Raw genomic sequence first — 27,371 nt, 5'->3', positions numbered from 1 at the left:
TCCTATCAAGAAAGTCAAAAGACAACCTACAGAACGGGAGAAAATATTTGCAAATCATGTATCTGGTCAGTTTGGCTTCCAGAATACACAAAGAAGTCTTAGAACTTCTGAGCCACAAAAAGACAGATAGTTTTTAAATGGACAAAGGACTGGATAGACATTTCTCCAAAGAAGATATACAAATGGCCATCAAACATATTCATAAGACATTCAGCATCATTAGTGGCTATGAAAATGCCATCCAAACCACAGTGAGATCCCACTTCATACTCATTAGGATGGCCATAATGACAAATAAAAGGGGGATAGCAAATGTTGGCAAAGAGGGGCGATCAGAGACTTCATACATTTCCAGAAAATGATGCAGCCACTGTGGAAAACCAGTTTGGCGGTTCCTCAAAATGTAAAAACATGGAATGACCATATGACTCAGCAATCCCCCGGGGTACACCCAAGAGAACTGAAAACAGGCATTCAAACCAAAATAGGTAGAAGAATGTTCAAGGTTGCATTCTTCCTAATAGCCACAAGGTGGAAATAACCCAAATGTCCATCAGCTGATAAATAGAGAAACAAAATGTGGTCTATACATACAGCCGAGTATTATGTAGCCAGGGAGGGAAGGAAATACTGGATGAATCCTGAAAACATGATGCTAAGTGAAAGAAGGCTGCCACAAAGGCCACATATTATATGAGTCCATTTATATGCAACATCCAGAATAGGCAGATTCATAGAACAGAAAGTGATTAGTGGTTGCCAGGAACAGAGAGGAGGGTGGGAATGGAGAATGAGTACAGAGTTTCTTTTGAGGTGATGAAAATCTTCTGGAATGAGATAATGGTAAAAACCACTGCACTGTAAATGGTGAGTTTTATGTTATGTGGATTTTACTTCAATTACAAAATCTCTCTCTGACCCTGTCTGTTCGCTCATCTCTAATCCTGCTCGAGTGGTCGTAAACCAGTCACTTAGCCATTGCTAGAGGTCTTGTTCCTTTATCCTCATAATTCCCCTCTGATCCTACACTTTTTTCTCTCCAGTGTCATACTTCTGCAGCATCATCTACACTGGTCTCCTCTTCCCTACCCAAACTTCCATCCATCACCCCTCCTCAGGCTTTGGTCCCCAGCAGAGCCAGTAGGAGGAACATGGCAGACCACCTGCAGATTCCATACCTGACCTGGAAAGCTCTGCGTTTGCCCAAACAGAAGCTCAAGCTCCTCTTGAATACCCGCGGGGCCTTCCAGGTTTTGAAATCAGAAATCGGGTTTCCAGTGTGGCCCTGTCACATAGACGGACTCCTCCGTCACCGCATCACCAAGGACTGTTCACTCTTGAGAACAGGTGGAAGAACTCTCCCAGCATTTCCCGGCAGACACAGGTGATTCCTGCAGATTCACAATGAAAGTCACACGTACAAAAATGTAAATTTGTGTGGGATGGGATGCTGTTCCTCACAGAGCTTAAGTGCTTTTAATTCTGGATAATAGATAGTCAGCTCAGATAGCTTTAGAGATTGATCTCTGAGCCTACGGAGTGGTCCACATGTGGAAGGAAACTATTTGTCATTCTCCTAATTTTTTTTTCTTCCTCTCTTTTTCTGCTGGGGTCAGCAGAAATGGGAATCTTTTTTTTTTTTTTTTTGTAGATCAGTGTTATTATGATTATGATTATCTGAAAGACCTGTATGGGAGTAATGCTGCAATCTGAATTAAAAATAGCATTTTATGCCCGCCCACACACAGCACTTGAGTGCTCTGAATGCCTTTTATAAATGCAGACTTTCTGCCTGGCTAGATAAAAGAAGCTGTCACTTCATTTCCATAACGAAGTCATTCCCGGGAGAATTCCATTGTTTTAGCAATAGAATTTTTGTAAAAGGCCTCTTATTTTGCCTGAAAAAAGGTAACAAAAATGAACTTTTGAGAGCTTATTCGACAAAACAATTAAGGAGCGAGAGATTTTCTCCTCTTTTGATATGTTGGGAGTTAAGTGTGAGAATCCCCTGAGCCATGATATGGAGGATAAACCCCTAAACCCGGAGGCTGAAGGAGGAGGGGGGGAGAAAACCCCTTATTCTTTCTTCTGATAGAAATGGTGGGCGGGGGGGGGCAATGCTGTTCTCTGAGAATGTGTGTTCTCGGGCCCTGTGACAAACAGATGTTGCCAACGTCTATGGAGTTTTTTAATATTTATTTTTAAAGAGATGTAGGAAACTTTTAGAATGCTCATTATGTCAAGAAACTCCTTGGGATTTTTGATGGAACACCCTCATCAGGTGTTTTGATGGAGTTTCAGGACTGAAGGCAAATTGTGGCTGCATCTTGCCCCGGGGGTCCTTTACTCAGAAAATAATATTTGGTATTTCCCTTTGTTTGGGCTTAAAACATTGTAGCAAGTGAAATAGGAGGTGTCTCTGTAGACAGTGTTACTTGTAACCGGCTCAAGGAGGCATGCACAAGCTCCGGCACCCCCCTCCCCCCTGCCCCCCCCCCACCACACCGTGGATCATCTTTGCTCCAAATATGGTATCAAATCTTCACTTCCAGATTCATCGAAAAAGAATAATTGTATTTCTTGGTAGTTCCCCGGCACCAGGTAACCCACATCAAAGTATACCTGCCTTTGGTGTTTCAACAGGTAATCCCCAGACTTGATGCCAAGTGGCATTTCTGTTACTTGGTGTTTACAGCTGAGACCATTGAAATCTAGGGTTTTAAGCTCGAATAGTTTTATTAAGCCTCCTCCAAAAGGAGAGGAGTTTACAATAGCCCCTTTGTCCTGCAATACTTTTGTTCTCATTGCATCAGAAAGTTGTAGTAGTTAAACAAGGAGGCAACTACCTGGAATAGTATGAAAAAAGAGATTAAAATACAGGGTCATTAGGGGCACCTGGGTGGCTCAGTCGGTTGAGCATCTGACCCTTGGTTTTGGTTCAGGTCATGATCTCAGGGTCGTGAGATAAAGCCCCGTGTTGGGCTCTGCGCTCAGTATGGAGCCTGCTTGAGATTCTCTCTCCCTCTCCTTCTGCCCCTCCTGCTCGTGCTTTCTCTCTCTCTCTCAGTTAAATAAATAAAAATTTTTAAAGAATACATAGGGTCATTATATTTGTTGGCTTTATTAATTCAATAAAGCAGACAAAAAGGAAGACAAATGAGATTTGCCTAATACAATTACAGAAAGTCCTCTTACCCGAACATTATGCAAAAGTTGGCTAGTTGTGCCGATCTTGAGTTTGGAAAAATAATTCTGGCTTAAAAAAAATCTCTGAGTAGCCTTTTTCACGTAACCATACTCCAGCTTACTTCTAAAGCATGAGCTGAGGTCCTGGTTGCAGCCGTGTTTCTACGTAGTAGTATTTCATTAAATGAAAAGGAAGTTGTGGCTTTGATAGGATGCTTCCAGAGTTCTGTTTTGAATACCTTTGGTGAATTTTATTACTCGTATCTGTTCAAAAGTAGGGAGGTCGGGGTGGGGGGTGGTACGTGGATTCTGTCTTGTCATTTTACGTTGACCCATCGTTTGGTATTTTGTGAAGTCAGACCAAATCAAATGAAGATGCTATCGTAGAACTCTTAATATTATGTCAAAAGAGAACGAGGGGGAAATATTTACATCTCTTTCTTAGAATGTTTACCAATTGTGTTCTAAATTTTGGTCTGATTGACTGAATTTTGTCTTAGAGCCAGAAGAGTAGAAACTGAAAGCCAGAGTCAGAGCACTCCCCCCAAAGTCTCCAGATGGACCCTCACTGCTCCCGACTTGTAACTGCTTTTGTGAATGATCAACCCATGAGACGCAGGCCCCTCCCCGCCTTCCCCATTTTTACCGTGCCCTTCTGCAACACCCACGCTAAACACTGGCCTTCTCAAGCAGGCATGAATACAACTCCTTCAGGGAGAAGGTGTGTGATGACTTACCACAGTGTGAAAGGGACTCATAACCCGGAGAATGTGGAGCCTCAGCGTGCTGTCTGGGCTTCTTGAGCAAGATTCTTTTGTGTCCTGGGCCAAGTGCCTTCTGATGGGCTCCGGCAACCCCTCGTGAGCAAAGTTTTAAATAAGGCCGGGAAGAAATTGTCAGTAAGGAGCACATGCCATCTTGGTTTTCAAAATTATGCTTTCCTAGAGATATCATTGTGCAGCTATTCAATGCAGATGAGGTATTTCTCATACGTATTTTCATCTTATTCTTGCTATGCAGACATACTTTTCTCGGGATGCATAATTATATCTCTTAGCAAACTTCGCTTCATGCTGGTAAGGAGGTGTAACCTGCACATGGACACTTGCCGAGTCTATGTATGCGTGGATGAAGCCTTACCTTTGTGTGATAAGCTCTGCTAAACAGGAGAGAAACAGTGGCGTGAATCAACATGAATTATAATTTTTGTTAAGTTTGATCAGAGGATTTATTTCCCAGCATACGTATCTCTCTGATGATGTGTTCTTTAGACACATACTAATTTTAGTTTTTATTACCTAAACACAAACCAGTCAATATCAGGAGAAAATATCCCAAATGCATTCCAAAGCATAATCCAAGGATTACCAGTCTGGAAGAAGATTTTATAATGGATAAATCACACAAATCATCAAATGTTGATTGAATAGGGATCCCATGATGTGACGAGTAAATCCCATTCTTCAGAATACCTTAGGTTTGGGCTTCTTCCCACCCTTCACCTTCCTCCAGCTGTTCTTAAAATCTGACTGCACACCCGTCTTCTCAGGAAAGTTCTGCATTGAATTCCTTGCCTTTTGGGGACAGAGGAGCTTTTGGCCCTCTGTGACTGACATTTATGCTCTTTTGTGAGCAGAGTGGAGACAGAGGCTCTGGACCCTGCTGGGCTGAGCGTGCTCATCCAGACCAAGTGTTTCTGAACTCTGCGATTTCCAGCAGCCCTGGTTGCTTCTCTTTCTTCCTCAGAACAAAAATACAAAGAGTCAGCTTTGGTCCTGAGTTGGAAAAGGAGGCTCTTGCAGAACATTTCATTGATTGAGCAGTTTCCATAGAGGCTTATGTAATGATTTTTCTCCCAAGTCACCGGAAAGGGAGCTCTCCTATATGGTAACCACAGAGTAAAGAGACTTGAGGACATGTCAGAGTGAAAGTAAAATATCACATTCTCAGTCAGTTCACCAACAAGTATTTATCAAGTGTTTACCATTTATAAAAGCACTACAAGAAGGCAAATACAAAGCCTGACTTCATAGAGTTTACTGCAGTCTGCATGAGGAAATGGTGCCTGTCTTAGCCTAAGGAATGAAATTATTAGTATCCTAAGGAGAAGGAATAAAAAACTATCAGAGTTCACATTTAAAAAGGGAGGGGCACAGTAATGCCCCATTTCCACAGGGGCTACATTCCAAGACCCCTGTGGATGCCCCAAACCATGGATAGTACCAAACCCTGTATATACTCTTTCTTTCCTATACATACAAAGCTGTGATAAAGTTTAATTTATAAATTAACCAGTTTATAAATTTAGCCGTAATCTATTATAATTTATAAATTAATGAGTAAAAAACGAGTAACAATAATTAATAACAAAGAACAATCACAGTGTGCTGTAAATAAGTTATGTCAGTGGGGTCTCTGTCTCTCAAAATACCTTACTGTGCTGTACTCACCTTTCTTCTTGAGATGATGTGAGATGATAAAACGCCTCCAGGATGGGGCGAAGTGAAGTGAATGACGTAGGCCTCAGGCTACCATTGACCTTCTGACCTTACATCAGAAGGAGGGTCCTGGGCTTCTGGACCTTGCAGAACATTTCATTGATTGAGCAGTTTCCATAGAGGCTTATGTAATGATTTTTCATTACATGAAAATCAAAATACATTTCATTACAATGACTGCCCGCAGGTAGCTGAAATTGCAGAAATGGGGTAGGAGATGATTGAGAAAGTCGTGAGATAGCAGGATGGCAGAAACTGTTGGGAAAGGTAGGATTTGAGCGGGCCTTGGGAGGCGTGGCTTGGATTTCCACCTGGGCCGTGGAAATGAGAGATCTCAGAGATGAAGGAGCAGTGCCTTCTGGCTGGGGCAGCATGGATCTCCAGGAGGAAAAGGAGCTGGGGCCAAACTGTGAAGGCCTCCCCCCTCAGACTGTGAACGATTTCCACCAGCCGTAGGAATCTGTGACGGTACAGCGTGGAGAGGTTGTATTATCTAGTCTACTTTTGGAAGTATGATCCAACAGGGATGACTCAGAGGGTGCGCAGGGAGAAGACTGAAGGCGAGAAGACCAGTGAGCAGGCTGCTGGTGGAGAAACGGGGTCTGAGCCAGCATGGCTCATTGTGGGCTTGGAGTGCAGGCCCCATGAGACTCGACAACCGAGGGGCACAGGGAGGAAGAGAAGAACACATTCTTGCCATTAGCAAGAATCAGAGATAGAAGAGGAGGACTGGTTTGGGGGCAGAAATGGGAAGTTTTGGAACAGATGTGATTTCTTGCGACTGCATATTATCCAGCATCTTGAAAGGGGGAGATTGCCAGGGCCCAGGATACAGATTTAAAAACTCTATGCAATAAAAGGAAATTAGCAAAGAAAGAGAAGAGGGCTGAGCATGTAACCTTGGGGAACACATACCCTAGGGCTGGAAGGAATAAGAAGAGGGGCCCCAAGCCAAGGAAGAGGAGCAACAGAGTGATGGGAGGAACACCAAATTAGTACCATCTGGGAGGAATCAAGAGTACTAGGATATTTTGGTTGCAAGAGGCAAATAGAACTCAAGGTGATTTAAACCAAAAAAAAAAACAAAACCCACACACATACACCCAAGTGTATTGTATCTCATATATATTTGTTTTCTACTGCTACATAACAAATTACCATCACTTAGTGACTTCAGACCTCACCCCCCGTTGTCTTGGTTTCTGCAGCTACCATGGCTTAGCTGGATTCTCAAATCAAGGTGTTAGTTGGACTGCATTTTCATCGGGGGCCCACCATCCTCTTTCAAGCTCACGTGGTGATTGGCAGAGCTTATTTCCTTGTGGCTGTAGGCCTGAGACCCCCATTCCAGGGCTGTCAGCTGGTGCCTCTCCAGTACCTTGTCATGTGGTGCTACCCCCCGCCCCAACCCAAATATGTCCTCTCATTTTGAATCTCATTCTCGAAAGAGCCTGTCTCTTGGAAGGGCTCACCTGATTAGGTCAGGCCCACCAAGGGTAAACTTTCTACGTTAAGGTCCATTGATTCGGGACCTTACTTTTAGCAGCAAAATCCCCTCACAGTGGCAGCCGCTGAATTAGTGCTTGATTCAATAACTAGGGGGAGAAGGTGTGTGTGCCCTAGGACATAGGGCAATCTAAGGGGCCACTGTGGATTTTTGTCTCTCACAACGTAACTAAAAAATCCAGGGATAAATCTCACTTTTGGCATGGCTGGGTCCAAGGCACCTCACCGTCATCAGGACTCAGACTTCCGTCTTTCAGCTTTGCTCCCCGTTAGAGAGCCTCATTCTCAAGTGGGCTTTCCTCACAAGGGAGTAAAAACAGCTCTTACAAGACCACACTTTCATGCTCCAAGCCCATCCGAGAGAGGCCTCCGATGGGCTTTGGTTATGTGCCTGTCCCTAAATCCAGTCATCGTAGTGAAAGGGATACGTATTCTAATCTTCCAGAACTAGGTCATGTGCCTGTCTTTGCACCCAAGGCGTGAGGTCACCCCAGCCTGGTAACAAAAGAATGGGGGAGAGGTCACTCCAGAAAGATACTGTTCAGGCAGAAATGCTAGTCCACTAAACAAAAGTAAAAGGAAATTGAAGGAACTGTTGAGGAGCCATAACCAAATAGTAGAAGGGAAGTCAGGTAGGGAAAGGCCACTGCTTTTAGGAGGCAGGTTAAGCTGTGTCTGATACAGTACCAGCAATGAATTTATACCACACTTACACGTTCGTTAGTGAACAGGAGAGAGGCCACAGCTATTTGGGAACATAACAGAGTCTGGGGAAGGTCTCCTAGGGATGGCAGTGGCTGAGCGTGTTTCTGCCAAGAAGTTTCTAGCAGAGAAGAAAAAGACTGATGGAGAGATGAAGGGCGGAATTGACCCCAACAGGACCTGGAGCCAGTAGGGGGAGAGCAGACAAGAGCCCAACACTAAAGCAACAAAAATTTCCCCCAGAGTATAAGGTATGTGGCCATTTGCCACCTCTCTAGACCAGACAGGTGTTACTCTTTCCAATGTAGCCATCTGAGAGTGACTAAATATACCCATAAGATTCTTAGCCTCTGTCTGGCTAGGTCATTGACCGAAAGGCTTACCTTTAGAGCAGGTTTACCTTTAGTGGTTCTCAGAGTGTGGTCCTTGGACCAGCAGCACCAGCAATCCCTGGGAACTTGTTAGAAATGCAAGTTCTCTGGCCCCACCACAGAGCTAATGAATGAGAAATTGGGGGGAGGGGGAGGGAGGCATCTGTGACCTCCAGGTGTTTCATAAGACATCCAGGTTTTTTTTAAGGTTTTATTTATTCATTTATTTATTTGAGAGAGAGCACAAGCAGCAGGGGTGGGGGGGCAGAGGGAGAGGGAGAAGCAGACTCCCCGCTGAGCAGGGAGCCCAACACAGGGCTTGATCCCAGGACCCTGAGATCATGACCTGAGCCAAAGGCAGATGCTTAGCTGACTGAGCCACACAGGCGCCCCCACTTCCAGATTTTTCTGATAATGGTTCAGGTTCTAGAGCCCCTGGCTCAGAGCATCCACATCTCCCCTCCACACACCACCAGGGTTTCCTTAAAACAGTGGCTTGGGAAAGCTTTGAGAATCAAAGATATATATGGCAACTGTTGAAAAGCCACTAATGACTCCAAATGTAATGGGTTGGAAGAACAAAAGAGAGAAGGTGAAGTTGTAACTTAGTTGTTCTCCCGTTCATGGAGGGCTTTCATGTGGATGATAGTCATCAAAGGAGCTACAGGATCCCGGAGGACGGAGACAGGTGGGAAGGGCTTAAGATGATAGCTATAGAATAGTCATTTCTTTGAGTACGGGTTAAGTCGTAGAACAGGTTTTGGATATGGATCATTTAATTTAAATGCAGGTTCTCCTACTAGACACTGTGAGGGGGCTGCAAAAGAAAGGCACGGCAAGGTTTCTTTCATCAAGGAGCTTATAAACTTTTTGAACCTTCAAGACTTAAGTAAATCCAGTGGAGTATAGAAAGGCAGTATAATGGAGTGCTGAATTGAAAAGGACCTCGAGGCAAAATGTGTGGTCGAGACTGTAAGTGCTGTGGGCATTCAGTGGAAGAAATTGGTATTGTGTCATTTTCTTCTCCGGACCAGAGGATGAAACGGTCAGCCTGGTATCATTTCCCAAGTCTGATGGCGAGGGTAGTGGCCGCTTGGATTCAAGAAGACCTTTTTCCTGCTCTCTCTTTTCTTTCCCAGTTTGCTAAAGTTTGTCAAAACCGCGATGTCAAAGCGAGGAGTTGTGTTTCGGGACTTTGAACTTGAAGTATTATTAATGTCTTTGGTTATATGAGAAACCTGTAGGGGAAATTACATTTTGTCCTGGATGTCTTTAGATGGGGACAAGACTCAAGTAGAAGTTTGGCGTATTTGTTTCAGACAGACTTTCAGACTTACTTCATTCGCGGGGAGGACGTGAATGAACCTGTCTGAGGATGCCTTCGTTTTGTAGGATGAAGAAAGCGAATTAGCTGATTTTCCTTAGCGGAAGGATTACATTGTACCAGATCGGGGATGATAGGGAACAAGAAAACACTTCAGATGAACGCAACATTTCCATTGCTTTTTATTGCTTTGCACCATGCTGCTTGCCTGGGTCAATAAACAGGTAACCAAAGCGAGAACCAAATGAGAAGGCTCCCAGGACAGGGACATAAAGGCTGTTTGGAGTCCAAGAGAAAAATAATAAAAACATCTTAATAGTAAAGAGGAAGCCAGCAAATTTGGAACCTACTGCAAGGCACTAGGAAGATTTTTTTTTGCAGAAGTTTACATGTAATGTGATCTGTTTTTAGCCCTTTTGGGGGGGGTGGGGGAGGGTTTTCTTAACTCCAGCTGTGGCTTGCAGGTGTTAACAGAGAGCTTCCTTTTCTTTCACCGTGATGACGGGGTGACGTGAGATGCATTAGGAAAGCAGGGGCTTCCTCTCCTGTCATATCAAGTATAATACCTGAATCGAACCGTGCTCCTCTAGCAGAAATTACTAGTGTTTGTTGTGCTGATGTTCTGGCAATTGGGAAGAAGAATCCTCTCTTATTTCAAGGTATTGAGAACAGCTGTGTGGCCCATTTCTTGATAAAGGAGACCCAGTTGAAATGGGCAGGAAGAAAAAAAAAAAGAAGATAAAATACCAGAAACTAGTTGTACACGTCCAATCAGATCACATCACACAGAGGCTGTGTTCTCTACCTGCCGAACTTCTCTCACTTGGTCATTTTGTAAGAAAAGCCTTCTGAAGCCCCTCCTTGGGAGTGTGGTCCTCCCAATAGGATCGCAAATCACAATGTTTCTTTTTCCTTCCTAATGCCTATCCGATTTGCAAATTTCACACATGGACTACAAATGGTATACACTGATTCGGTCTCGTCTGCTCCTCTTGATGCAGTGAGCTCCTTAAAGGCCTGGTCCTTGGCTGTTTTGTTCACCATTATGAACATAGAACCTGGTGAATAGAGGAAGCACCAAGTAAAAATTTGTCCAGTGACTGAATGAATGAATGAATACGAAAGCACTTTGTATAGCTGAAACTAATATAATGTTGTCTCTCAATTATACCTCAATAAAAAAAAAGAAGAAAGCACTTTGTAAACTGTATTCACTGTAAAAGCCCTGGTTAACTATATTCGTAGCAGATTCCTCCTTTCTTCCTTCGGTCCTAATTTTCTTCTCTCCGTTCTAATTTTCTTCTCTCCGTTTTTCAGTTATTTTGAGGTATACTTGTCAGTGTCTTACCAATTCCAAATCGAAGATTTGCTGTTATTCATTTTTGCGGGTTTTTTTGGGAGATCAGGACCACATTTTCCCCTCGAAAACAGGGTTACACCCACAGTGCTAGTCCTGAGCCTCCCACCTTGTTGGGCATGTGCTTTGCGGCTTTGAAAGGGAACTCGTGTATGATTTGTTTGGGAAGCAAACAGGGCGCTAGGATAGCACTTATATTCTGTGTTTCTCACCATCCCCAAAGCCCATCACGTAAGTTCCCATACCCCAAGCATGCTCCTCAAGAACACACGAGTCGAAATAACTTGATCATGTTGGCCCAGGCAGGACTGTTCCTGGCTCTGTCTTCAAGGAGGGGAAAAAAAAAAATCAAGAAATCCAGGTGTGGAAAATATTAAGGATCAGGATATGAATAGGGCTTTTCTTTAAAAGCAACAAACAAACACAAATTCCTCCAGTCCTCTCCAGCAGGGCCTCGTGTGCCACTTCTGTGTGTATGGAAGTGTTATCCTCGGTGGGCGGGAACGGCAAACAGCCAAGTGGAAAATTTCACAGCCCTGCAAACCTCCAGTGCACTAAACACTGTCACCCAGCCATCAGAGGGGACTGTACGGCAGGGACCAAAGAACAATTCTCCTGCACAGGCCTCTGTCACCCACCTTCCACGCCCCCCCCCCCCCCTTTGCTTCCCGCTCTGATCCAGGTCTTCACTTGCTTTCTCCCTGAGCTTCCAGAAGGCTCTGTTTCCGGTCCTGGGCTTCCCCGGACCCCTCAGTGCAAGGGAAATTTCAGCAATGCAGCCCATGCAGACTTTTTTTTGCACGTTTGGGTGCCCCAGGGAGAGTGGACGGTTGGTGGCTAGCCAAAGCTGGCTTTTAAATTCTGGCTCAGAGCTCAGTAACAGGCTTATGACCACTAATAATACTTGGCGTTTACATAGTGCCTTTCTTCTCGGGAACTGTGAGTACTTTGCAAGAGTGATCTTATTGATCTTCCCAACAACCCAGTGAAGTATGAAAATGGCAAGAGGTGATCGTCCTAGCTCCCTCCCTTTTGCAGAGAGTAAAATCAGGTGGCGTGTTATGAGACCGTGTTGCAAGTTGACATCTCAGCTGGGATTACATCAGGAGTCCCCCAGAATTGGCTTCAACTTTATGGGTGTGTGGGGAGTGGGGGGGAAGGGTGGGGAGGGACGGGGGGCAGGGGAAAGGCTGACCGGGCGACGCCGTGTCTCCTGGGGCGGGAGCAAAAATACTACATTCCTTTTTTTTTTTTTTTTTTTTAAAGGAAAGGGTGCTGGAAGATGGTCTTTGGCGAGTTATCAAATCCGTGAGACTTCATTTGTTGAGATAACAGAGTGATTGGATGAGGCATTTACCTTTTCCTTTTTCTTCTCTCCGACTCCCGCGCTAGGGATTTCTCACTCCTCTGGAAGGAAGAAAGAACACGCCTGAGCCCAGGAGCGCTCCAGCTTCTTGTGGGAAGTCTCCATGGTGAAGGCTAAGCCAGGGCTACCTGCGAACAGCGTGCAGTGAATGTCGTAAGTTAACGAGCAGCATCTGCGGCGGCTTGCCTTGCAAGGATCTGTGAATCATGGCATGTCACCGAGCCAGGGCGATGAAGGGGCATTCGCATGAGTTCTAAGTGATCGTCCAATTAATTTCTTTTTTTAGAGGAGAGATTCTGTTTTTATCTGCCGTGAACTTGCCTTCGTGGGGCACTGCTCATTATCTACTTCTGGTAGAAAAGAGTGGAAGACAGTGATTCTTTTCACTGTTAGAGCACTCGTCTCCTGGGACACTGACACAGTACCCAGTGTAGAGCGGACTCTTTCAACTGGGCTGTCGAAGTTCATTTAGGTTTGGGGGGTAGTGGGTAAAATTCTCCGGGCGAAGGATTAGCAATGAGAATTGGCACCCAGCAAATATTTTTATTTATGTGAAGTTTGTTGTTGTTGTTGTTGTTGTTGTCGTCGGTTGGTTTGTTCTTGGAATGAATTTTTTTCCCCTGGCTTTCAAAAATCTGAGGTATGCAAATATAGTCAATTGCTTTGGGTGCTTGTCTTATTCAAAACTGGAGGACTTACTGGTTTTTATCAGGTTGCAAGGTCAAGGCTTTGGGATCAGTAAAGTATCAGCTGCAGGTTGCTTTTCCTGAGGAACTTTGGTATCAAGTAGTTGAAGAGATGGAGCGCACTCTGGGTTGCCAGGAGCTTATCTGCCACAGAATTTAGGAATCGGACCAACTCTGTTGCTTACTGGAGATTTTAACCTCATTGCTAGATTGTGTCCAAAAAAAAAAAAAAAAAAGTTTGTAAGGTTTTGATCAGGAAAGAGTACAGCTGCGGGAAACCCAGGATGGGCCATGAGTGTATTGTCTTCAAGTTTTAGAAAAGTAAGAACCAACTTTGACTAGGACTTGGGGTATGTGTGTGTGCGTGTGCGTGTGTGTGTAAATGCGTGCATACATTTACATATTTAATATATAGTGTATATTTGTGCATATATTATATATACACAAGTACATATATTTGTGTGTATATAAATATGTATTATATATATTTTTATATATTATATAAAATTTTAAATAATAAGTTCTTAACTTCTTAACAATTCAGTCAGGAAACTTCTCCAGGGATTTTTAACTTATATTTTTCCAGTTGCACAAATAATTTTGAAAGAGCAAGGTGCATCAATATGAGGGCATATATCAGGGAGAACAAGCATTAATGCTGAAAAGAAAAATTTCCACTGAATATTTTTTAATGTTGTGGTTTTCTAAAAATTTGTATTAAAATATGCATCTTTATCCATATTTCCTCAGGGTTACATAGTCATATTAAAATAAGCCTATTAAATTTAAAATCTCTCAGTGCCTCATAGTAAATGGTGGGAAACACTGGTGTTTTAATGTGTTTCCATTTTGTGCATATGATCCCATTGGGTCCAGTGGAAATGTGCATGCAGCAGCTGGAATCAGCAGACCTGAATTCTGTTCCTGGTCCTACGGTTGAGGTCAAGAAATCTGCAACTTTGACAAGTCACTAACCCCCATCAAGTGTTATTTTGTTAAGTCTATATGTTACTTTTTATTTTGTAAATCTGTATGCACAACAAATAACCTGTGAATTGATCAGTTAACACTTGGTTTGAGGTCCCCCATAAGGGGCACAGTACAGTGTCCCCATAAGTAAGGCACTTTAATACTTACTAAAAAATAATCTCTCTTGTTGTAAAAGGTTCTGTCACTATTAAGGAATAATTTGGGTCCTAGAGTAGCAGTATATTTTACTAGAAATGATTTTCCCAATCAGATGGCTGTTAGAATACACTTCTGGTGATTTCTCTTTTTCTGGTGATGTTTTTTAAAGCATTTTTATCCTAGGAAACAAGTGTCTTATGGAAAAGTGCTTTAGGTTTCAGGTTACATCTAAATGAATAATGCAGATACTGTAATCAAAATAACTTTTGTTTCAAATCTGGTGGTTGTTTTTTTTTTTTTTTTAAACCATTGCTTTGAAATGCTCATGTGATGCCCAGTCAAACCCCAAACATTAAATGAGGTTTTCAAAGAAATTCTGAAGTGTAAACTTTAAGATGCCACATGGCCCACTAAAGTAATTTAAAAATCCTTCTGTAAATGGAGTGTGTTGAGAGAAAGGAAGAAAATACGAAATTCTAGTGAACTTCTTCAGTGCTGAGGACTTCCTCTTGCAAATTGCATTTGCTTGGTGGGGGGGGGGGTTGGGGAGGGTCCCGATTTTCTCAGCAAGTTGTGAAATTAGTAATCTTAGTCATTAGTAATCTTTTGGGATCTTGGTGCATTTTTACATTGAGTTCATACTTCGGTGTCCTTTGTGTCCCAAAGCCAGTGCCATGATGATAGGGAAAGCAGGAGATTTTCAAAGAACGTGTGCTTGCAAATGGGGTAGGAATGTGGATATATAAATATTTGAGTAACCATCCTAGCAGCCATTGGAATGAGCGGCTTCTGTCCTCAGCATTCCTCGCAGACTGCACCCCAAACTTACTGCCTCTGTGGGACCCCTCCGCCGGTCCCTGTTAGCTACCTCTCTGATATGCCACCAGCATTCTAGCAGATGAGATGAAAAGGGTGGTAATGAAATTTTACCTACGAGTCAGGAGACCTGGGTTTTGCACATGATGTTGCACTTAATCTTGGAAACTGGGAACCCCTAAAGCTCCATGGATGCGATTTATGAGGAGTAACATGAGAACATTGAGTTAAGTGACCTCTGGTGGTTCTCCTTGCTCGATGTGTCACATTGCAGAATGTGCCAGCTTAGATGAGGCAGGTTGGACCTTCATTTTAGCCCGTTTGTCTTCTAAAAGTCAATGATTTGGCACAACTTCAATTTACTACAACTGCTTTTAAAATATTGAGTGCAGGGCACCTGGGTGGCTCAGTTGGTTAAGCGACTGCCTTCGGCTCGGGTCATGATCCTGGAGTCTCGGGATCGAGTCCCACATCGGGCTCCCTGCTCAGTCGGGGGTCTGCTTTCTCCCTCTGACCCTCTTCCCTCTCGTGCTCTCTGTCTCTCATTCTCTCTCTCAAATAAATAAATAAAATCTTTAAAAAAAAATAAAATAAAATATTGAGTGCAGTCTTATGCTTATATATATGTTATGTCTATCACCGTTGTGATACGCACCCTCCTGGATAGCATGGCAACTCAAAGGTGTTCATCTGAGTGCTTTCTAAGAATATAGTTTTAGTCATTTAAATTTAGGGTCCACCTGGGGCGCCTGGGTGGCTCAGTTGTTAAGCGTCTGCCTTCGGCTCAGGTCCTGATCCCAGGGTCCTGGGATCGAGCCCCGCCTCGGGCTTCCTGCTCCGCAGGAATTCTGCTTCTCCCTTTCCCACACCCCCTGCTTGTGTTCCCTCTCTCACTGTGTCTCTCTCTGTCAAATAAATAAAATCTTAAAAAACAAAAATTAGGGTCCACCCATTGGTCTTTTTGAAAATTAAATATGAGCCGCTTTTGAAATTAAGTTTTTAAAAACCGTCTACCTCCACATTCAAATATTGCTTAGCATAGGGGTGTCTGGGTGGCTCGGTCAGTTAAGCATCCAACTCTTGATTTCAGCTCAGGTCATGATCTCAGGGTCGTGAGATTGAGCCCCGCATTGGGCTTTGCGTTGGGCATGGAACCTGCTTAAGATTCTCTCTCTCCCTCTGCCCCTCCCTCTCCCCCTTCTCTAAATATATGCATGGAGGCAATGATCTATATTTCTTTCTTAAGCTTCTCAGCCTCCTTAAGTAGGACTTCCCAGGTTACCTTTTCAAAGCAGCCTCTCCTGACCCATGTAAAAGAGCAGCCACCCCATTCCTCTGTGCCTGCTAGCACACTTCATTTTCCTTTTAAGCATCTTATATATTACATATTTATTTGTTAATCATTTATCCCCTCAACTAGACTGTAAGCCTCATGAAAAGCAGGCATTTTATTATTATTATTATTATTACCAGCTGAATCTACAACACCTAAAATGCTGTTTGGCCTATAATGGGCACTCAGTAAATAGCTGTTGAGTGAATGTCCAAGGAGAATGTTAGCGTATGTCCGGGCTTCTCATGTGTGGTGGGCTAACCGAAAGGAATATAAACACGGTTCTGATGAGACCTGCTTGAATCCGATAGCAGTGTGATCAGGTAGGGGATGGCGTGGAGAGACCCATCTAGTTTCTTTTACTTAGAAGTTGATACTAAATATCTACAATGTGTATAAGTAAATGTGGGAAAGGAAACAATTTGTTTTAAAAAATGTTTTATAGAACTATCAATAGAGTATGGGGATTTTCTGATACTTTAAAAAAAAAATCCTGCCCTGTGTGTATTTCCTCTCCCGTTCCATTTGAGTGGTTTGCTTTATCAGTCATTTCTCAGCAGCCAACTCTAGCATTCTGTGAACGGAGGCGGCTTGGTCTCTCCCCATCACATCATTTCATCGCCCCTGAGAGCGGGAGCCAGGCTTGAGGTGTGCTAGCTCCCAAGAAAGAAACTCACCATTTACTGAATAGCATCATTTATCCCGTCTTCTGGATGATGAACAATTTGGAACAAAGAAATGGTATGCTGACACAAATTAAGCCCATCCAATGTCTCCCGTGGTGTGAGGGAGGGCATTCACAAAGGCTTTCTTTCCTTCTTTTTTTTTTTTTTTTTAAGATTTTATTTATTTATTTGTCAGAGAGAGAGAACACAAACAGGGGGAGTGGCAGGCAGAGGGAGAGGGAGAAGCAGGCTCCCTGCTGAGCAGGGAGCCCAATGTGGGACTCGATCCTAGGACCCTGGGATCATGACCTGATCTGAAGGCAGACGCTTAACTGACTGAGCCACCCAAGCGCCCCTCACAAAGGCTTTCTTAAGGTGGCATCCTCCTGCGTTGCTTTTGAGGATGGCAAGAATAACGGTTTCTTGGATTTTTTGTGTTCACGGACCCCCCCCTTTTCAGAGGAACCGCTCTGAGTGCAGGAGTTACATTTTTCCTAGGAAGAAACTGGAAGACCAGAATACACACCTCTGTGCCTATTTATACAGCATTATGCTGTCTTTACAAGCTTCGAAAAATGGCAGCTGAATTTCTAGTCCCCAGAGTCAGAGAATTGCATACACACACTCTGATAAGAGTGATTTGGGAATTTCCTGTGTGTCTGGCAATTTGTACCTTTTAGATTTGCCATCTGTGACACCACATTCTTTAGCACTATCGCAAAAAATAAAAAAAAAAAACAGAGAGAGAAAACTGAAGTAGATAAGGGGGTCAGGAGAGAAGGGGAGATTTTGCTGTTAGAATAACGAGGAACCGGCCTCGCTGTTTTCAGTCCTCGCTCCTGAAGGCCCTGTGACTCGGCCTGAGTGTCCTCGAGGCTCTGGGCCGGGCAGTCGCTCGTGTGGCCTCGGGTCTTTTCAGGTTTTCGCCTTCACCCTTTTCTCTGCCCTTCTCAGACTTCCTTCCAGCACATCTCACTAATTCCTGGCCCTGGCCTCTCTGGCGGGGCCTCTGCAGGAGCTGCTCCTTCTGAGAGCTGATGTCAGAGCTCCTTCCTGAGTCCTTGGCAAAGTCTAGCCCATCCCAGGCACACCCTTTCCCCTCGGCATCACCTTCTCCCAGCGCCGGGCCTCATCCTCTCCTCTCAGGCACCTCAGAGAGGGGAGGGAGAACCACAGAACCCCCAGAAGTTGTTGAAGAACCCTACAATATTCATGTTTTGTGGGGGAAAGGGAGCACCCGCAGCCTGGTGAGACTGCTCTCTAACTGAGTTGTGCCAAGGGCAAAGTGTGTGTGTGTTCTCTTGAAGATTAGAATTCACCCAATAAACGATACTTACGAAAAGACTGTTTTGTGTGCCAAGGTGTGCTAAAGTGTGTTAGGGATACAGGGATGTGTGATCCATATTTGCTGCCCTTGCGGGGGAGGGGGTATGCACTCGGGGTGTGAGTCAGGTGCTCCGGAAGGGGTGGTGGGTCAGAGTGCTCAGAGCCGGGTGCTCAGGGAAGGCTTCAAGCTCCACTGCACAGCAGAATCAGGCCTTGAAATCGAGGTAGATCTGAGCCCCGTGTATGTGTGTGCTTTGAGAAGGCAAGGGAAGGAGGGCAGCTAAAACCAGTCTCTTACTTACCTGCTCCTGAGTCTGGGCAAATGAGACCTCTCTGTCAGAACCTTCTTTCCATCAGAGATGATGGGGTAGGACAGCTGACGAAGACCTAGGATGGGGATTTGTGGCATCAGAAAACCATTCTCCTTTAGGATCATTTTATATATTTATTTGCAAAACCTGAAGCCCGAACTTGGGGTCACTTAAGGAAAGGATGCCGTACAACCCGAGTAGGTATAGTGTTTTCAACTTGAACTTTGATACAGAAACCACACCCCAGATTAAAAAAGTATTCCTCAAGGGGTGTATCTTTCAAGTGTCCACTGTTGAAGAATCCGTGTGCACCAAAGAAGGAATGACTCGCTCGTGTGCCTCCCCAGCACCTAAAAGTTCTTTCAGATAGAGATCAAATAAGTCCCACACTTTTGGGCATCTCAGAGGCTGGTTGGATCCCTCATCTTTGTTAAGATATTACTGATGTTTGTGATTTCTCACACATTGTCTCATCCCATAGTATTTGAACTCTTTTCATGATTCCTCTCAAAGATTGTTGTTTCTCTTTTGCTTTCAGACAGAAAAGTGAGGCACAAATGGGAACGAAATGACATTGTTTTGTCTGAAAGCCCAAACAAAATCCGTTGGTTCTTTCTTACCAGCAAATAAATTGTTCCTTGGGACTAATGTCAAAAAAAGACAAACAGAAAGATAACCTCATTCTTTTAATTTCCCCACGTTTTTCACTTTTGTAAAATAATCATTTTTTTTAAATACCAGAAAGTCATTTAACCACTCCCCCAACGTACATTCATATGAAATTTCAAGTGCTAGCTATACAATGAATTAGGCTAGGTGGAATCTTAGATCAAAAGAATTAATTCATCTTCTATACATCCTGGGCATTAGGTTAACTTTTTGCAGGCACTTAAATAACTATGTTTGCATGGTTCAGAAAAACTAACTCTCAACAAAGTGCAAAATGCTTTTTAGATGACATAGTAAAATTAGCTCTTTGAAACCTACATTGGAGGAAGTCAGTTTTTCAGTCTTTTTTTTTTTTTCTATTTGTGCTTATGTTCTAAAATGACTGAAGTAGAGTTCTCCCCCCGCCCCAATGAAAATATTAATGGGATACGAATGGCAATCTTTTGAGAATCTTTCATTTCTAGAGTTCAGGCAAGTTCTTGTCACCATGCTCTTTGGACTCTGAGCCATCTTCTTCCACCTAGAAATTCCACTTCTTTCCCTGTACCTTCATCACGCACATCTTGTCCCCATCTGCCTTCCGGCCTGGGGTATCCGACACTGGGATGGGACTCGACCACCGTGCCGGCAGAATTTCCCTGCTGAGGAGACCCTTGCACGAGTTACTACAGGGCTCTTTCAAACTGCACGCAGCCATCCTCACGGGCTTCGGGATACACAACTCTGAGCATCTAGAAAGACAAACATGCTCGCTGGAATCGTTTTCTAAAATTTCCATGAGGTTACTCTTTATTTCATTTCTCATTTTTCTTCTCAAGCCTTTGTAGCTTGCATGGAACTGAAAAATTATAATTTCTCCAGGGCTAACATCCAAGACTTTAATAGGCCGTCTTAATGCGCTGGGCTCCTACGAGTTGCTACCCGTTAGAAGCATTGTAAAATTCACTCCGCAGAACAAAGAGGCCCGCCACAAAGATTGTTCCCTTCCTCTACCGTGGCAAGCCCTCGCTTTCCAGTTTTCTTTGCCTTTTCTTCTTTGTTCTCCAAGGAGAAGGGGGCATGTTATTGTTCGGAAAGGGGACAGCTCTGGCCTATACAAACAGATTTTTTTTCCCCTTTGGCAGCCTGAGTGGTTCTACCTGTTTTCTGGCTCTCGTGCTTCTGCTTGTGAACAAGCTCCCTCCCCCCACCTGCAGGACACTAATAAATTAAAGATACACATGTCAGTTCCTTATTGCACGTATCTGCCACTCCGAGTTCATAGTAGAGGCCTTTATCTGAAGTGAGTGTCTTGCCCCTACTCTCACCACCACATCGAGCACAAGTGTAGATTAAAGGATAGTGTGTCGAGGTGAGAGCTATCCACTGGGTAATGTTAGTCTGTCACTCATTGTAGCTGAGCAGATGAGCTGCCAATGGGTATCTTGTTGCTGTCATCGGGAGTTTGCAGTCCAGGTTCCCAGCATTGCTGACGATCTCTTTCTGTGCCCCAGCAGGGAGGCCAGTTGTCCTAGCGACCTGCTGGCTGGCACTTCCCTGAAGGCGAGCAAGGGAGTGGCAGTGGGAGGCGGTGGCCTCCAGAGGGTCAGGAGGGAGTTGGCAGTCACCTTGCTCCTAGAAGATTTTCCATTTCCTTCATCTGGGCAGGCCTCCAGGAAGGGATGTCAGTATCGTGGGAGTGTGACTTGCTCAGGATCGTGGACCACATGGTCGTTCTGGGACAGATAGCATCCCGTGGCGAATAACACACCGAGGAGCGGATGGTCCAGGCAGGATATTAGTCCATCTCAGAACATTGGGTGGTATCAGGTTTTCTTGTGAATTGGGTTCATGTTCTGGTTGTTTATCAGCACTGGAATTCTGAGTTGGGGAGACCCAGGTAGCTGTTGGGGAGGAATCAGGTCAGGAGAGGGAGCATGGAGGGAAACACCACTACAGTGGACCTTGGTTACTTTTCCTGACGACGGCTCTGGCCCGAGAGCAGTCCAGTGTAACTAGAGCTTCCGTGCTGGGCTCCAGTAATTGATCCACATACTCAGCTTTGAAAAGGAACACGACTAACCTTGTCCTCTTCTTGTTAATTATGCTCATCCTCCCTTTATGTCAAATTGAATTGGCACTCAATCGTTCCCTGCCCTTTTCTGATGTGGGTCCAAAAGAATGTAGAAATCCTGACTATTACATCTTAAAGTCCCTAACCTAGTTGGCCTTGGCTAGATTAAGTCTAAAATTGGGCCATCAGTTGACATCGGATGTCTTGGGGACTTCATCGCCCAGCCACTTCATGGTGGAGGTCCCTAGCCAAGGACTTGGGCTGACGTTTTCTCCTAGGAGTGCTTCGGTCTGGGTTAGCCCGGAGATGTCAGGACATTTTTCACGAAGAAAGAACTAAAGGCGGGGTCTACTTGCAAATCCTGTTTGAGAGATGTGACGGAACCTTTGCCGCACACTTTGTATACTCAACAAATACTCACTCCCTCTTCCATACCTGGAATAAGGATAGGCTGGAATTAAGAGAAATGATTTTTGGACCAAAACAAAGCACCTGGATACCTGTCGATACTTTCGGAGAGTGCTATGATTCCAAGATGTTTCTTAACAAATAAAATAAAGCAGTTCTCTTTGACAATGTGGGCGGTGTGCCCAACGGGTCATTATTTTAAGTTGTTGAAATGGTTTAAATGGTACAAGACACTGTGTGTTCCTAGAAAAATTACCTATGATGTACATGCGTTGTGAAATTGTAGAGAAGTAGAGTTTGTTTTTTTTTTTCCCCAAGATTGTTATGTAACTCTTCATCCAATATTTAACGGTAAATAGTCATCATTCCTCGTGGTACACAGACAGTGAAGACAGTTCTCTCATATTGATATGAATAATGAATACCACTAATGTGAATTATGGTGAAGTTGGAAGATTAAAATCCTTCTCTAAGACTGATGATTGCTTTTTTTTAAAAGAAATTGGGTAAACAGATGATACCCAATTAGGCCTCATCAACTTCATGCTTCATATTTTTCTTTTTTTTAAGATTTTATTTATTTATTTGAGAGAGAGAGAGCATGCACGCGTGCACGAGGCAGGGGGAGCAGCAGAGAGAGAGGGAGAAGCAGGCTCCCCACTGAGCAGGGCGCCCGATGTGGGGCTCGATCCCAGGACCCTGAGATCATGACCTGAGCCGAAGGCAGACGTTTGACCGACTGGGCCACCCAGGCGTCCCTGTATTTTTCCTTTCACAACCAATCTAGACACACAGTAATTGGAAGAACACATAGAATAGGGAGAACCCGTTCTCTCTATCTCTCGAATGTGTTGTCAGTCACAGGGATAGACAGGAATGCAAATAATAATAACTAAGGAAAAGCTGGAGATGCCTTGGGCTGGATCCAGGAGCAGGAACATCAGGCTAAGGACGAACATCCAGGTTCTCCCCCGATTCCTGCCCCGCGGAGACCATGGGCAGGCCACTTCCTTCCTCTGTGCCTCTCTTTCCTTGTCTTCCAAAGGAAGTTAGTTATTGTTCCCACTTTAACAGCATTAGATTTAGAGATATTAGTCCAAGTAAGAGGCTTTGGGGAATCGTGTCTGGGTTTTTGACCTTCCACTCATTAGCTGTGTGTCCTTGGGGAAATTGCACCACCTCTCTGAGACTTATTCCCCTTTTCTGTAAAATAGGGTTCATCATACCTACCCTGCAAATTGTTGAGAGAATTAAATGAGACAATGTGTGTTAAGTGTTAGCCCAGTGATTGTGCCCTAGTAACTACCAGCTCTAATGCAGTTAGGGTGATAAGCTTCACAAAACACAATTTATTGTGATGTGTTGCTGAAATGAACAGGTGAACGACTGCAACTTGCTAGTCCCTTTGTTGAGGAGAGGTTTCCTCTCCTCACGAATTGTCATCTAACTGTCAGTGTCATTGCCTTGGCAGTGAAATCAGTTATGTACAGTTATGTACTGTTACAACCTTCTGCTTCGTTGACATATATAGTAATCATGATGGTGAACATGACAACATTTATCAGAATTATCCCTGTGCATGTATGCTGAGGGCCCTTGGAATTTTAGGTGATTTTTTTAGTATTAGTCAAACTGAAAGGCACAGTAAGTTTGGAGGATATGATAGTCTCGTCTATAAAAAGGGTAGGGAGATTCCCAAAGGCTATTGGTATGAGTGGAACTCTAAAAAAGAAAAACATTAAAATGTATTTTGACGTAGTTGCCATTTCTAGGGGGTGATAGGTAAAAATTACCTAGTCTGGTTCTTTTAAGTTAAGGATGGAAAAAAACAGAAGAGAGATGGACACATTCCTGTATGTTCTTTCAGCAAATATGTACTGAGTGTGCGCTCTAAGGAAGGCATCCACAAGGGCTGAAGGAGCCTTCAGTCACTGGGAGAGAGGAGAAAGTGGGCAGCCCCTTTCCACCGTCGCTAATGCTCTGTCAGTGGTGCCCACAGGATGCTATGGATACAAACCAGTGTGGCATCTTCTGGCTTCAGGGAAGCCTTCAGCCTCAAACTTGAAGGATGGGCAGGTGTTAAGCAGGAAACAAAACGAGTGTATCAGTTTGCATCTACTGTGTAACAAACCACCCCCCCACCCCCCACCCCCGCCATTTAGTGGCTTCAGACAACAAATATGAATTATTTCTTGTGAGGCTGCATGTCCACTGGGCTATTCTAATGCGACCCGCTTGGCTGGGACTAGTTGGACCACGATGGCCTCACTCCTAGGTCTAGCGGTTGGTTGGAAGGCTGGTGGGAGAGGAGAGCTTCAGCTGGGGTGACTTGTGCCTGTTCCACGTGGTCTCTCATCCTCCAGGATGCCAGTGTGAGCTTCTTCATATTGCAGTCTCAGGGTTCCCAAGGGCAGCAAGAGAGGACAGACTCCAGCATACAAGTGCCTTTCAGCTTGGCTAATTTCCCTTTAGCCAAAGCAAGCTACTGAATTAGCCCAGATTCAAGGGAGCGGGGGAAACACCAGCGTGGGTTGCATCATGGACATCGTGTGCCAAGCTCAGAGGTAAGAGAGAACCTGGCTTGCCGACACCACAAGTAATCCAGAGTGGCTAACTGAGAACAGGTAAGAAGTGTCAGGGTCGGGCACTGGACCGTCAAGTGTCCTTTCAGTAACTCCACTGAGGAGCTGGGAGTCTGTCTTAAAAGACAGAAGAGTCATTGGAAGATTTTCAGCAGGATGTTGACATAATCAATAAGATATCTAAAAACCTGGGCAGATGACAAGAGCCTGAAAGCGTGTGTTGGCCCAGACAATTCAGGGACATTTCCAAAAAGCTGTCCCAGGGGTACCTCGGCATAGGCAGAAATACTATAGCTGAGAGGTGGTTCCAAGTTGACAGGTGCTTTCTAAACAGGGCTCCCTGACAAAGGGTGGAGTCCTCCGGGGGATGTCGGGGAACACAGAGGAGGAGCAGGTCGGGAGAACTAAGCATAGGAAGTCTGCGCAAGAATTCAGCATACTTTGAGGGAGTCAGATCTTGCTGGCTTCTTTCTACCCCTCGTGGGCGGGATCCTGCCAGACCCCTGTGTATGGGGGCTTCCCAATCCCAGGCAGTGGGCTGACAGTCAGTCTCTGAAAGTGCCTTCTCCTGGTGGGGGTATCACAGCGTCCCCCCAGCTGAAGACTCTTTTCTTCCCAACACATTTCCCCGTGACCTCAAAACTGACAGTGTGTTCCGAGGGCCCTTGGGCTCTCTCAAAAATCCTCCTGTGCCCTCAGATGGGACCAGGGCTCACCCATTAATTTCAAGAACTGACCTTTTAACTGTGCTACTAAGGGTAACTCTTTAAAACTACTAAAATAGAAATGACTGTTTCATTTCACTAATTCAAGTCACCGAGAGTGAGAACTTGTGGTTTAGGTCGATACGTTTGGGGGCCAGTTTGTTGTCACTGAAGCTGCCCGATATCAGGGTTGGGGGGCCGGCAGGGTACTTTTCAGAGCCTCGGGTTGTAACTCAAATGCTGAAAGTAATTATCTTTTAGAGATAAAAAGTGGGGGAGGGGACACCTACATGTGCATTAGGCAGATAATAATTTGCCATGTTTTCTTTCTAAATTTTCAGTAAAAAAAAAAAAGAGAGAGAGGGACAGACAGACAGACAGAAATGCATAGATGGCATGGTGCAGACTGCCGGGGATGGTCTCTGATTTCTGCTGTCTTTGTCTTGATGGACAGCATCCCTAACCCTATAATTGAGAATACTTGGAAATCAAGGGGATAGAGGAAGACAAGAAGGAAAACTAAAAACCCAGACCATAATCCTGTGAGGGCCGGCGGACAACTTTTGTAGCTGAGTCCCACACTTTCTCCATTTAAAGAGTTCCAGCAGCCTTTTCTAAATCAACGTCCGGTGAGGATCCTTGGCCATATGAGCCCTTCGTTTTGCGCTCACCCATAGGAGTGTTCTCTTAGCTTTGCTTCACTCAGGGGTACTGCTCGGCACATCCGGGGCCGGTGGCTTAGCTCCTGGGCAGGCCAGATGTTCTTGCCCGGCTCTGCTACTTGAATGGGATGCATTTTCGAGGACAGGAAAGAGTTTGAGAAACCCCAGTGCTGGGTCAAAGGCAAAAGGTATTTTATTTTATTTTATTTTTCCTGCTGAGAAACAGCAAGCATTTTAGGTATTTGTATCAGAGAGTCTTAGTCAAACAATTATGTGGAGGACTGATAAAAGAATGTGCAGTAGGAGACCTCATCATTTAAAGTGCCCAAACCTGGCGAGCTTCATAATCATGTGACCCAGAAATGAAAACATGGCATGTTTTGGAATTCCTGATTCTGCCTATTTGCTTTAATAGCAGATCATTGCATAAACACTGACTCATTGCATTTGATACTAAAAGGAAGATAGGGTTTGCTGTGCTCGGTCTGGTCTGGCTTCTAGCAGAGTCTAGATGAGTGCCAGTGAATGGAGCAGGACAGATGACCAAAGGAAAATCCAACTCCCAGGCGTTCGCTGAACTTACCCGTGATCTTCTCCGAGGCTTTGCAGGCAATATTGATCGGAATAATGTGCTTCTCTTTATACATACATATTCAATCTGTCCTTGAGTATAGAGAGCGTAGAGGAGGAAAATAGAACCTCCTTATTTTTGCAAGTGGGGTGAAGATGCAGGTGTGCGCATGCTCCCTCCTGTGTATGACATCGCTAGGTTTTGTCAGCTTATTTTCTTACCCACCTGGGCTTTCTATGGTACTTGAAGCGATATGACCATGCTCATCCACAGGGGACAGGAGGGTACAAGTAAGGTCAATACTCTGACCAAAGCCATGTCCTGTTATTTACTTTTTAAAGAAATGGTAGTAATACAGCAAAGTCGGAACGAGTGGAACCTTTTTCAAGGATGCACTGGATTGCTCCTTTGATTAATATCCAGAGGTAGTCGTTATAATCTCAAGTCTGACCGATGGGGTGCAGATGGGTGAAGTAATTGGGAGTTCAGTATTTGGAGTATCTTCTAAAGAGGGACAGGCTATCTCGATTCAGAATATTCTTCTCTCCCACCTTACTTATATGTCCACTCTCCTGATGAGTAGGGTCTGCCCATCTCTCCCTCTCTCTTTCTCTCTCTCTCTCTCTCTCTCACACACACACACACACACACACACGCCCCCCCTGGCAGGCCCTCCAAGGCAACCCCGAGGGTTGGAATGACCCCAGAGACCATGGCCAGCCTTGCATTCAGCTAGCTGTCTCGTCTCACTCTGTACCATGGGCAGAAGGTGATGGCTGTGAGCTGCAGTTTTCACTTGTCTTGACATTAAATACCCTCCGATCCTGTCTGTCTGTCTCATCAGAACATCCTTCACAGATCTCGAGTCTTCAAATGTCGCCTCCTCATTGCAGCAAACTCAGAAATGCAGAACTCTGAGGCATGTATGTTTCCATAGCCCACCTCGGTCTTAAACTTACCTACCATATTTCAGCATATGAAACTGAGAACTCAAATTAGTTTCTGTGATTAAAGTGGTCGCCATGGCCGAAAATGTTTGGCAGAAGCCATGTGTATCTTCTGATAAAACTCTAGGTTTTGCATCATACCTTTTAAAAAAAAAATTTTTTTTTTTTTTTAATTGCTGGAGATCTTTCAGACAGAAGAG

General features: G+C 44.4%; 1 protein-coding gene across 1 annotated transcript in view; it reads left to right on the top strand.

Annotated features, from left to right (window-relative positions):
• ATXN1 (ataxin 1) overlaps positions 1-27,371 on the top strand; it is a 244,085-nt gene that overhangs the window by 78,442 nt on the left and 138,272 nt on the right. Inside the window, exon 3 of the mRNA XM_021697084.2 lies at positions 12,337-12,463. The gene's annotated coding sequence lies outside the window, so the exon portion shown is untranslated. The remainder of the gene's footprint in view (positions 1-12,336; positions 12,464-27,371) is intronic.

This window comes from Neomonachus schauinslandi, chromosome 8 (genome assembly GCF_002201575.2).
Source record: "Neomonachus schauinslandi chromosome 8, ASM220157v2, whole genome shotgun sequence".
NCBI classification, from domain to species: Eukaryota; Metazoa; Chordata; class Mammalia; order Carnivora; family Phocidae; genus Neomonachus; species Neomonachus schauinslandi.
The sequence above is the reverse complement of the archived record's forward strand: the minus strand, read 5'-3'. Positions and strand labels throughout refer to the sequence as shown.